The sequence below is a fragment of the Astatotilapia calliptera genome, chromosome 7, assembly GCF_900246225.1.
Source record: "Astatotilapia calliptera chromosome 7, fAstCal1.2, whole genome shotgun sequence".
Classification (NCBI taxonomy): Eukaryota; Metazoa; Chordata; class Actinopteri; order Cichliformes; family Cichlidae; genus Astatotilapia; species Astatotilapia calliptera.
In genome coordinates this window covers 6,634,037-6,646,715 of record NC_039308.1, presented here as the reverse complement: position 1 = coordinate 6,646,715, position 12,679 = coordinate 6,634,037, and the positions used below count along the sequence as shown (strand labels likewise).

The window sequence follows — 12,679 nt, the reverse complement described above, 5'->3', positions numbered from 1 at the left end:
AAAACGACCACTGGAGTAAAGGGTTAACGGGAGCGCTGTACAGCGAGGGTCAAGCTTCCTCCCACATCCCTTCCGACCTCCTGGTGGGAAACAGGAGGTCGGAAGGGATGTGGGCCCCACAGCAGGCAGAGGTTTTGTAGTTTCTCCAGCAGAGAGTGTGTGAAAGACTTTGATGGTGAAGCAGTGAATGCCGGTCACTACAATATCCATGTGCCCTACAAATTAAGAAAGCTTAGTATCCAGAGTGATTGCATGCCACTGTGACACCACATAGTCCACTGTAGTGTTCTGCATATTACACCTTTGAGACCTTTGGTGCAATATTCAAAAACACAAATTCTTTGTGTCACGTTCCACACAGGAACATCATATTTCCACTGTTAAATTCTTAATTGTTGTAGTGGAATATTAGATTCTTGTCACTGTGGCAGTTTTCCAGAGCAGTAAAACATATCTTGGGTGAACAGCAGGCATGTCAAAGGGCCTGGCTGCTAAAACTTTTGCTTAATAAGCTTAGATTACTCCTCTTTATTTTACTGATTTTATGAAAACGACATAACAGGCTAAGATCCTGTAAGAAAAGAAAACACTCTAGTTTTAGTTACATTTTTTCACATTTGAATTTGAAAATGAAATGGAGTGCCCACGTTGAGTCAGGGCTGAGTTCCTGCCCCAAGTGGAGGAGTTTAAATATCTCGGGGTCTTGTTCTGCAGTTCTGCTGCAGTGATGCGGACGCTGTACCGATCCGTCGTAGTGAAGAGAGAGCTGAGTATAAAAGTGAAGCTCTCAATTTACCGGTTGATCTACGTCCCTTACACTCACCTATGGTCACGAGCTGTGGGTAGTGACTGAAGGAACGAGATCACGGATACAAGCGGCAGAAATGAGCTTCCTCCGAAGGGTGGCTGGCCTCTCCTTTAGAGATACGGTGAGAAGTTCAGTCATCTGTTTAGCTGCTGCTCCACATCGAAAGGAGCCAGTTGAGGTGGTTCAGGCATCTGACAAGGATACCTCCTGGGCACCTCCTGGGTGGGGTGTTCTGGGCATGTCCCACTGGGAGGAGGCCCTGGGACAGACCAAGGACACGTTGGAGAGATTATATTTTTCGGTTGGCCTGGGTGCGCCTTGGTGTTCCCCCGGACAAGCTGGAGGAGGTGGCTGGGGAGAGAGAGGTCTGGGCTTCTCTGCTTAGGCTGCTGCCCCCGCGACCCGGCCCCGGATAAGCGGAAGAAGATGGATGGAATTTAAATGTATTTATTTAAAACAGATAGTGCCTAATAATGACCATATTGTTTGTAGTTCCGGATATAAAAACAATAAATAAGAAAATTAACAAACTGTCAGACAATGAATAACAATCCAGACAAGAAAGACATAAAATTATAACATCAAAGTCCGCAGTACAATAAGAAAATACACTGTATTTCATTGCGATACTTTTTCAGTCTATGTTTTCAGACCGTTGAATTCTCTGGACGTGTAAAAAGAAGTTAGTCTTCCTCTAAGGTAATGCCCTCCTGACTGTATTTATCATCTGCTGCTGCTACTTACAGTATGTAGCATTTGAAGTGCATTAAAGCCAGTAAGTATAAATCCTCCCATATTGTTTTCGTTAATATGCTGTTTTGCTTCTGCCTTCAGTGCCGCTCTGTCTCTCAGAATCATTTGTAAAGCAAAGGCTGCAATCTGCACTGAATTACATGTCAAAACAATTTCTTTAGCAGAGACTCTCCGGAGCTCCTCTGGAGATGATTGAATGACTAGCGGGCTGAGAAATTACTGTGACAATGAATGTGTTTCACTTATATGTAACCCATTTGTGTGTGTGTGTGTCTGTACTTCTATCATCCTCTTCTGATGATTAGTAATAAGCTGTGTTTATGATGACAGTCCAGAGGCTAAGTGCCGCTCATTGTCAGCTCCTATCAGCTCTGCTGTTTGCATTTGTTGAGGAAGCTCTGCCTTGTGGGTAAAATCTCTCTTCTACTGTCTCTTTGTACTTTGTCTTGTCTTCATGTGCATTTGGTTAAATTATAGTACGAGTGATAATCTGGCCTCGTTACTTCATGGTGTGTTGATTGTTATGATCCGAGTTGCATGTTATCAAAGCTAGCCGAAAGTTTGTGCGCTAAATGGCAGTTGGTGGAATTGAGGGTTTGCTAAGTGAGAAGATTATTTTATGTTTTTTTTTAATGGTATACTTCATGTAATTATGACAGAAATGCATAAGTTTCAGGTAAAAGAGCCCAGATCCATTAGCTATGAGCCAGTCAGAGGCATGAACTTCAACATTTGGGCTTTTTAGATGCTTCTTCTGATTGTTTTCAGTTCGTGAAGTCATAGTTCCTGAATTCTGTCAAAAGGGAGAATTATTTGTTTGCTCAGCTGCAGCATTTTTGGAGCTTGTCTTTGTTAGTGGCTCAGATGACAGAATCTTATCTTGTTTTGGATGTTTCTTGGGAGTCATATTTTTTACTTTATCTAACTCATAGTTCAAAAATAGCCTTTCTTTATCTTAGTTTAGCTCTCAGTTTATTCCCTGAAACAACAAAGCATTTTAACTCGTCTCAATTTCAGCCAACTTTGTTCTGCCCCAAAAGCTTGATTCTGCTCATCTGGATCTTTCAGTGGGAGAAACATTTTGTCACTCATCCAAATGACTATTTCAGTCTCAGCTGAAGAAGGGCATTTGCACAATGACTGACACTAGCATGCATCAAGCATGCATCAAGACAACTTTGTTCTGATTGTCTGCCCCTCATCAAGAAAACCCTTCAACAGGTGGATGAAGCTTTTGTGGTCAAAGCTGGAGCTGAATGCCCAGGATGACAAAATCGGTGATGTCACCTCTATATAGGTTGACATCATACAAAGGGAAGAGAAGACAAAGTTTGAAACTGTGCATTTAGGATAGACTGAAGTCTGAGCCTTTGGCTTGCTCAGTACAAGAAAAGCCATGATAGGCTCTTTAGCTTTGAACACTGCTGCAGAAGTGCTTTAAATATGTATTACACAACGACCAATAGAGAAAAATAAATGACTAGATTTTTAGCCAGGAATGCCTTAGATGCCGCATCTCGTCCTAATTTCCACCTGTGCACTGATGGTTAAATCAAAGATCATTCTTTGCACTGTGCTTCTAAACTGTCAGCACAAAAAAGGCACACAGTTCTTTCACAGCTTTAATCTTTTGATCTTAGCCGTTGGTCCCCTCGGGCAAGTTGTTACACTGACAATTACTACAGTCAGGCAGCTCTGCAGCTGACATTACAAGAATGTGGAAGTACTCGACACCTTCCTGGTATGTGTATACTGACACAAGAGGGGCCTGTAACCTCTCCTTGAGGCTGCTGCTACAAGTTTAACTATGTACAGTCAAAGTCGATAGGCTTATTCATCTTGGAAGAAATTATTTTTTATGGTATTCCAAGAATGTCAAATGACTGATCAGGCTTTTTGAAATTAGCAATCTAAATAAACGATTTTATTGTAAAGGTTTACTGTTATCTATCAGCATTAACATTAACTGCATTATATACTCTAACCGTTTTATTATAACACAGTTGTCAGAACTTGGAGTCAACATGCACTCATCATAGGCATGAATGTCATGGTAGTTTTGGTCTTGAAATTATTTCTTTGAACTGTTACACATGAATACATCTTTAATGACTTTAAAAAACTAGAGTTGGGTGAACAAGTTAGAATTTATTTTAGATTTTCTCTAAGGCTCAAAAGTATAATATATATATTATATATACTTAATTGTGCTAACTGTTCTACAGTGTCTTTGAACTTGACAAGATGAACGCCTATAAGCTCCTCTTTAAGAATGATGGTTGACAACAGCTGGTAATTTCTCTTTGCTGACATAAAAAGCCACCAAAGTGAGTGTTGTCAAAAAGCACTCATTGCATTGACCAATACTCAGAAAATGGGGAAAGTCCAAGGAACTCCGTGAAGATAGGTAGGAGAGTTGTAGATTTACAAAAGCTAGGAAGGTCTCAACTGAGATTTCCAGGAATTTCTATTCATCTGCTATTCATCTTACTTTTCCAAAGTCTCAAAGAAAACCCAAACTGCCCCCCAACATGAGAGAAAATTGGTTAGGATGTCGAGGAACAACCCAGGAACCAACAGGAATCAAGCCTGCCATGACCTGGAAACTGCTGGCACACCAGCGTCACTGTCGACAGTGAAGCAAGTTTTATATCGCCATGAGCGTCCATGCTTAGGCTGCTGCACCCGCGATCCGGGTCTGGATAAGCGGAAGAAGATTTTTATAGTGAAAGAAAACAAAGACTGGGCAGTTTGGCCATAATGACAACAGGTGTGTTTGGTGGAGTAAAGGTGAGGCTTTCAAACCAAAGAACATTGTACCGGCTCTCAGTCCTATTGACAATTTGTGGACTATTATTAAAAGCTGGGTTGGTGCCAGGAAACCAACCCATTTAAATGAACTCTACTAATTCTGCCAAGACGAGTGATCAAATCCAGCCAGCCAGAATTATGCCAGAAGCTTGTTGATGGACAACGAAAGCTCTTGGTTCTCAGTGAGTTTTTCATTTTCACTCTGCCATGTTGAACTGCAGCTGCAATGGTAGTTCATCCTCTGCTCGGAAGATCCGCTTGGACCTGGGCCGCTCTAACCAGACCCAGCAGCATTTTGAAAGCTGGATTGTTTGCACTATACACAGACTACATATTGAAACAAGGACAATTGGTGCTAACTGCTCTCTAATACCACTTAGCAAATTTAATGTTTGCAGCAGAGAAACATAACAATTAATTTAGGAAAGCCTGTGTGCAATACAAGGAGAAGCACTCAAGTAGTGTCAAAAACAGTGCCACGGATAGAATTCATATCTCTGGAAAACATTTGATATGATATGACTCCTCTGACTCATTTACTCTTCCTGTGACTCTTGTCAGTGGCAGCTCAGGCATGGAGTTATTATTCACGCACCGGATTGGGAAAGATTTGGACCCGTTTAAAAAAGAAATGTAGGAAAATCCATGTTGTTGATGTGTTTTTTCTAAATGGAAAATACACATGTATATCCTACTGTGAGTAGTAGTGCCTACTTAAAGGGAAAAATCAGCTCTGCAGTTATAAAACATCCTCTCATGGATCTAGGCGATGTCCTCTAAAGAGAAAAAGGACACATTTCATTAGAGGACACCAGGTCAGTCTGCCTGTACACAGTAATAACAGCATGATGGTCACAATGAATGCGTTGTGACAGTGTAAAAGAAGCCTAGTTAACAAATAAGTACTAATTTGTTACAGCTCCAGTTTACCTGCCCTTTTATTTACCTTTTATGACTTGCATAGATTGTCCTCACTTCATGTAAATAACACGAAGCTTATGAAAAACAGACTGGAAATAGATTTGAAGTGATGTTTGGATATTCCCATTGCTGTTTGCTGCCCTCATGATTATCATTGACTGGAAGTCATGTGTTGTTTTGTGTTATGGTTCATTACCCTCACTCTGAGGACAAATAGATTACAGTAGAAATGAGAGCAGAAGTCAACTGGACTGATGGAGTATAACACAGTTGCAGGAAAAAAGAATCAGATGATCCGCAGAGAGCTGAAAACAGAGCCACGTTTCACTGAGAGACCTGAACGAAGCAGAACCAACTTGAATCAAAAGCACTTCAGCAGAACTAAATAGGACAAAAAAGAGCTGAGCAGTTCAACACGGAGCAGTGCGGCGCTGCGAGTCACATTAAACTATATATTCTTGGCCACCCAGCAGCAACGCATCAGCCACGGTTCACGGATCACACCCACAGTCACACACTAGAAAAGATAATCTAACCCGTGTTCAAGCCCACAGACTTAGCTTTGAGAAGATGCTTTTTATAGCTTTTCTCTCTGTATGTGTCTGTGTGTGACGCTGGTGGTGAGCCTGAGGAGACAATAGCCCACTTACAGAGACATAATCTTCCTTAAAAAAAGAAAGAAAGTTAGACTTCTTGCTGTTTTGACAAAGCAGAAACTCAACCATAGGGCCATGGAGGCTGAGGTGCTGGAGAGCAAAGCTATCTCAGAAGGCACAGTGTCACTGTAGGAGTTCAGTTTTGTCCAAGAGCACTTTCCTCTACATCAAGTATATGTGAATCTTGACTACGATGCAAATCAGTACAGTTAGTGGAAGTGTTCATGTCTTGCTCCAAAGCTAGCGCTTTACCCCATGTCCCGCCAGGACCTGAATGTGTCAGATATTTGCATTTGTAATTTTACCAGTAAGTTTCCACAAACGTATGTGTGTCTGTGTCTTAGTAGATATTATCAGTGGACTTTAAACTTATGTTAATTTGTCTTTTTTGTGCTTACAATGGATCAAATGAGTAAGTAAGGTAAATATAAAGCGAGAATGGTCACTTATATTCACTCTAAATCAAAGAATGTTTGTAAAATTTGCTTACGAATAGAAAAAAAAGCACTTGAATGAATGTGTGTGATTAATTGAATGAGGCAGGTAGTAAAAGGTAGTCACTTTGAGTTTTCAATTGGATTGAGAAAGTATCAATCATTTGTGTAAGTTGGAAATGAAGGTTTTTAATTCATGCTGCGGATGGGTCGATCGATGATGGTCAGAGTGAGTCGCGCTAGCTTATAAACAAAACCATTTTTTTTTAAAGTTTGTTATCTAATGAATGCATTAAGTCTGCCTTGACTGTGTCCTCCCCACACAGAGACATATTTTAGAGATATAAAATTTTAATGAGTAAGCAGCACTAGAGCCCTAAAGTAGAATGAAAGAAGAAGCAAGCAGATGTTAAGAATTCCTACTGTGAGCTAATACCCATTGCATTGCTGTTCACTAACTACAGTAGGCTGTATGTGAAGTAGGCTCTGCACTTTCTTTCTCATCATGCTGGAAGAGGAAAATAAACTTCCTCCTGTTGTGTTTTTGTGTTTGAATCATACAGTCTGCATTATGGAGGGTGGATTTCATCATGAACACTGTGCCCCCTCTTTCCCAGCAGTGGTGATATTGGCCTTTGACAGTTGGCAGAGTGATGGGGGATGACAGGAGCCCAGGGTTGGATCATGTAGTCTAGCATGTAATGACTATATAGGGAACTACTGAGTCAGATGCTGAGACCAAAAAAATGCTGCAAACACTTATTATTATATTAGGTTAACTGTTGGTTACAGCTGGTTCTGCTGCCCCCTTGTGGCAGAAAATCAAGTACTGCAGCTTTAAGTGTCAGAAACTGCAGTTCCTCTAATAGCCACTTGAGTCTGGCTCCAAAAGGGAGTCATTCCCCATAGATTTTGTTTCGATGCCTGACTTTATATATGGAATTAACACGTCTGCTGCCTAAAAAACTGTGATTTCCATATATTTAATTTCCTCAGGCGAGTCAGAGACTGTGGTGGGACACGCATGTTGGGAACAAACCTGCATGATCTAAATTTTGCTTGTGCATTTTTTCTGTTCTCAAACATTTCAGCACACACATAGTTACTGAGGCCTTTTGAGATTTGCTGTAGTGGGGAAAAAGAAAGGTCGTGCCATTTAAATGGCCGTTTCCATTGTCAGGTAAAGTTTTCAGTGCCAGTTTAGAGGCACTAAAAACTAAAATACTCCCATGACAGTTTGGACCAGGTCTGATAAGATTTCATTTTCTGTTAACCTCATGTTTGAGTAACGGCTAGTCTGAGTTTTCTCTGCTGACTTTGCTTTTTTTGATTTCTCGCCAAAGACTGAAACATTCGGCCAACCAACACAGAGTTACACCATTAGATGTTTTTATTCTTTTGCTTCTTTGTTTGATGCTGGACTTCATCCTATTTTCCTCATAATTACTTTGTTTCGACATTTTCCTCTGTGCACTTTCTCTGTTTGCTTTTACTTTATTCTTGTAAGCAACACTTGATTTATTTGCTTGCTGTACTCTGGATATGTGGTTGAACACATGAACACACATAGACGTACTAATCTAGCTACCCTTTCTGTTTATCTTCACAGTCTTTACCTCCTGACTTTCATATGCAGTGTCTCTTTCATACAAGCTTTGGCAGTGTTGTTCAGTTGCACAGAGCATGAAGGTGACGAGGGGGGAGCGGGTGCGATGGCATATAACAGTAGACAAACTCCCTGGTTTTCAATGAAGTGAACGGAACAGATCTCTTGATATGAGTTCACACAGGCAGATGTTTGATCACATGACACACTCGTGGATCAAATGCATGCTTTGTTTTGAAGCCCTCGTTGGCCGAGTCAACAATTTCAACACCTGAATCTCGTCCGGCGCCAGAAGATTCTGTTTTATTTCTTTGAAGGGTTTTTAAATCAAAGCACTTTGGATTTTTTTTTCAGTCTGAAATGGGAAGTGTTTGATTCTCAAACCTGCAGCAAGCATATAGAGTCGCTGGATTTGAGGATATTTAGATAGCAGTTTATCCCCACTTGCAGCAGGCTGCAGGGCAGTAGGTATTTCTAAATGGTGTGAATGCAAGAGGTGGCTATGCAGAGAGGTGCTGACCAGTCGTGCATTGTTGTTCGGAAGCTGTTCTGTCAACATGGAAACCTGGTGAAACTGGAGCAGTGGCTACAAAGCAAGTTTACCCACTTTTCCTTATCTTTCCCTGACATCAGAAATCAGGCTAGGCGGTCACAAGAAGGTGGTTATCAACTCTTCAGTATAACCCAGGATTTCCAAATCTAACTGTGAGCACATTCACAAAAGAGGCAGTATTGGCATCACATGACCAGCTGAGAGCACAGACAGGTCTACTTACAGCAGTATAGACTATAAAATTCAAAAAATACAAAGGAGTTAAGCATGTAATACATACTAAAAGCGACACAGTGTTCATCTTTCCATAAAGTTTTGTAAACTGAATAAAAGTGACATGCTTTCTTATGCCAAAAGAAAATGACCACTGACCGGATGTGTAAGAACCATAAACCTTCTCTCTGTCTGCACACAAAGGGCCAAAGCAGCTTCCAGGAATGTCAGCTCTGCTTTCTGTTTAGGCTTTGATTTTGTACATGTTCATCTCTTATCTTGAGCATAACTTAAGTGGAGCCTGTTAGTTCTGCACTATAAGTTAACATAACGAGATACCTCAGTAGGATGTGAGTCGCTGAAAACCCAGCGTTAACCCTCACTAAGTCCCAAATCCTGCATCATAGCACAGGCCCCTACTTGCTTAGAGGACAGGTTGTAATGGTCTGAGTAATGAGATGTGTTGGGCTCATCTTACTCATGAAACTGGTACTTGAATTAAGCTGTAAAAGTAGTTTTAAAAAAAATGTGTATTTTTAGCTGTAGACATGAAGTTTCGGATATGTCCCGTCAGCACATGAGGTTAGAGACCGGATTAAATTTGGCCGAGTATCCGCTTTCCTTTTGACTCAGGTGAGAGAGCTGTCAACACTGAGGAGGGTGTAGCTGTAAGAAACAGGTCACATTTATCTCCACGTTTGACAAACATGTTTTTCTGGAGTGCATCTGCGATCGTGGGAAAAGGCGTGTCTGTTTTCTCACATCCATGAATGAGCAAGCCTGTCATGTTCACACACACTACCTAATTGCTCTTTGATTGTTTGACTGTAACAGGCGACTGATGGGATATCAAACACCTTAAATAAGCTCTCCAGTATGTACTTTCTCTTTTTTAATAGCTTCTTTCTGCAAAGTAAGTTTGAAAATTGTCATCTTAGGTAAGGTGCTTTAAGAAAGCAGTGAAAAGATGATAAAAGTGAAAATATATTAATTTTCAGTTAGTGTGAAGCAGTTTCAGTGTGACACATCTCTTTAGCAAGAGCAATCTATCCACTCACACGCAAACTCAGAGGCTCTCACACGCACACACACACACACACACACACACACACACACACACACACACACACACACACACACACACACACACACACACACACACCCTGACCACTCAACCCTCTCACATAGAAACTTCTCTCCACAGTGGATCTTGTTCTTTACACTTTGTATAGTCAGCTCTGTGGAGATCAGTAATCTCTGTGTATCAGCACCTTTATATGCAGCCTCACTGTAAAACTGTGATTACCTTAGTTTCACACACTGTGGCCCTTTCAAGCTCACACACACACACACACACACACATACAGTGGACACAAAGGCGATGTTGTTCTGTCGAGGTCAACAATGCAGCTGGACAGAGACAGTGTGTCACAGTATCTGAATGGTGCTGTCACCCTCGGCCTGCACATGCTAATATGGAGTCATTTATAATGAACATAACACTGGGCATTATTTAAACACATGCTTCTTCATCTGTACACACAAATGCACACTGTAGCTCTGTCCAGTTACCAAAAAGTAATGTTGGGGTAGTCATTTGTAAAAAAGCACGCAGGTTTAAACCATTTAAAAGTCAGTTTGTTCCCACAGAATGGCAAAATTATGGAAGCCCTTTTCTGCCGCTAAAAAAAAGTATCCATAACTTGAAATTTTGAGTTATTTTCTCAAATTTTGACTTATTATCTCAAAATTTTGAGAAAAGTAACTCGAAATTTCAAGTTAGCATTGCCAGTCAGTATCAATCTGCGGGAATTACGTCATTTCCGTGTTACCCGGAAGCCCTCAGCTACAAATGCTACAGCTAAGCTACCAGTATTACAGCCAGTCACGAATACACAAATTGCTGACTATTTTCAGCGTGGCTTCACAAATTATGAAATCCTTGTGTTATTAGCTGAATCGCATGGCGTTATTATCAGCAAACGTACTCTCGATTTTTGAATGCGCATTCCTCTGTGCCGTATCCTTCTGGATAACAAGAAAATGACGTCATTCATGTAGATTACCGATTGGCAGAGCTAACCCGAAATTTCGAGTTACTTTTCTCAAACTTTTGAGTAAATAAGTCAAAATTTCAAGGACGATAACTTGAAATTTCAAGTTATGGATACTTTTTTTTGTGGCAGAAACGGGCTTCCATATAAAATACTACAAGCACAGTTATATTTACTAATATGACTGTAATAAGTAATAAACACAAGGACCTTTGGATGTTCAGTCATCCTATTATGTTCTCTTAATTACAGTAGGTAAAGTCATTCATTAGTCTTTGTCTCTGCACCTACTCTACCCTGCTGTGTTATTATTATTGTTATATTTTAAATGCTTTCAAAGGCTCCATTAACCCCCGGAGTAGTAGCCGCCTGCAGCGTACTGCAAAGCTCCAGAGGCAGACAGCGGCCAGCTTTGCTGTTTCTTTCTTTCTTTCTTTTTTAACAATCGAAGACTGATTTTGTTCGTGTATTTCATATTTTATTCGACAGTCCTGACAGACAAACTCACACACACAGACACACACACACACACACACCCATCACATTACATCATGGGGAATCTTTGGGGAATTCTGATGCTGTCTTACAGAGTAATGACAGCATGTTACTGTAATTCCATTCAGTGTGTTTCATGTTGATTTTCATTGTCACTTGTCATGATGATGTGCCAGTTGGTGCTAATGCAGATAAGCATTAGTGTGCTGTGCAGGGGGGTTTATTCTCCCACGCGTCAGTAGATTACATCACCGTCCTTCCTCTTCGATTTGAACATGATGATGTCTGTTTGTTTGTAAGCTGGCATGACAGCGTGACAGCAGTGTGAGAGCCTTGAAGGAGAGATGACAGAAAAAGGATGAGTGCCAGGCAAAGAAGGGAGGACTGGGAGGGCTGAAAAGCAGGAAACAAGGATGTCAGGAGTCGGAGGGCAGCCGGAGGCGGTGATGATGGATGGAAAGCCATGGCTGTTCTTGTACGGTTGTTCCTAGTTACATGTATGCTGCCTCTGTGCACGTAGTGAGGATTTTTTAAAGAGAGTTTGTGGGTTATATCTGTGTCTGTAAAATAAAACAAAACACAAAAGAATGACGTACGCTGTGTCAATGCAAAGACCTCAAAACTCAGCAAAAAGCCTGAGAGAGATTTTTAATCAAATTAAAAGAACATTTAAACATTTATCGGCATTTTTTGGACCCTGGTGGTGACTGTTGGTTAATGCAGCTTATTATTTTTATTAGTGCTTTATTTATCCAGGTAAAAAAATCTCATTGAGATTAAAAATCTTACTTCCAAGAGAGACCTGGCATCATGGCAACAAAAGTCACATACCACATAGGTATATAACTTTAGTCCAAAGTAACTCTTTGTTGTCCTGTGAGTCACTGTTAGGGACAAAAATTGTTAACCTCAAAAAACCCATTGATGCAATTAAGCTTTTACTAGCGGTGCACCAATATATCGGCCTATTGTTGTTGTTGTTATTGGCCCTGTTGACCGATACTGGCAGAATTTATGGTTATTATTAGTAATATTAGAATCAGAATCCACCATCAATAATCTTCTTCTGCTTATCCGGGGCGGGGTTGTGGGGGCAGCAGCCTAAGCAGAGAAGCCCAGTTTATCCGGGGAAACACCAAGGCGTTCCCAAGCCATCCGAGAGATTATCAGAATACTTAATCCGTAAGGAAATTATGTGGTTACAGTTGCTCCAAGACAATAAGAACAGTTACAGACTGAACTAAATTAAGGAATTCAATATATTACAACATTATAAAATATAAGGAATAGCTCTAATATATACAACAGCTCAATTTTAAATATCCAGAATATTATATAGATTAAATATATATGATAGATCTTTTACTCTAAACTG

The 12,679-nt window shown here is 40.6% G+C and overlaps 1 protein-coding gene across 8 annotated transcripts in view; it reads left to right on the top strand.

Moving 5' to 3' along the window:
- The window catches only part of ppfibp2b (PPFIA binding protein 2b), a 93,399-nt gene that overhangs the window by 14,924 nt on the left and 65,796 nt on the right, over positions 1-12,679 (top strand). The gene's annotated exons all lie outside the window — the stretch shown is intronic.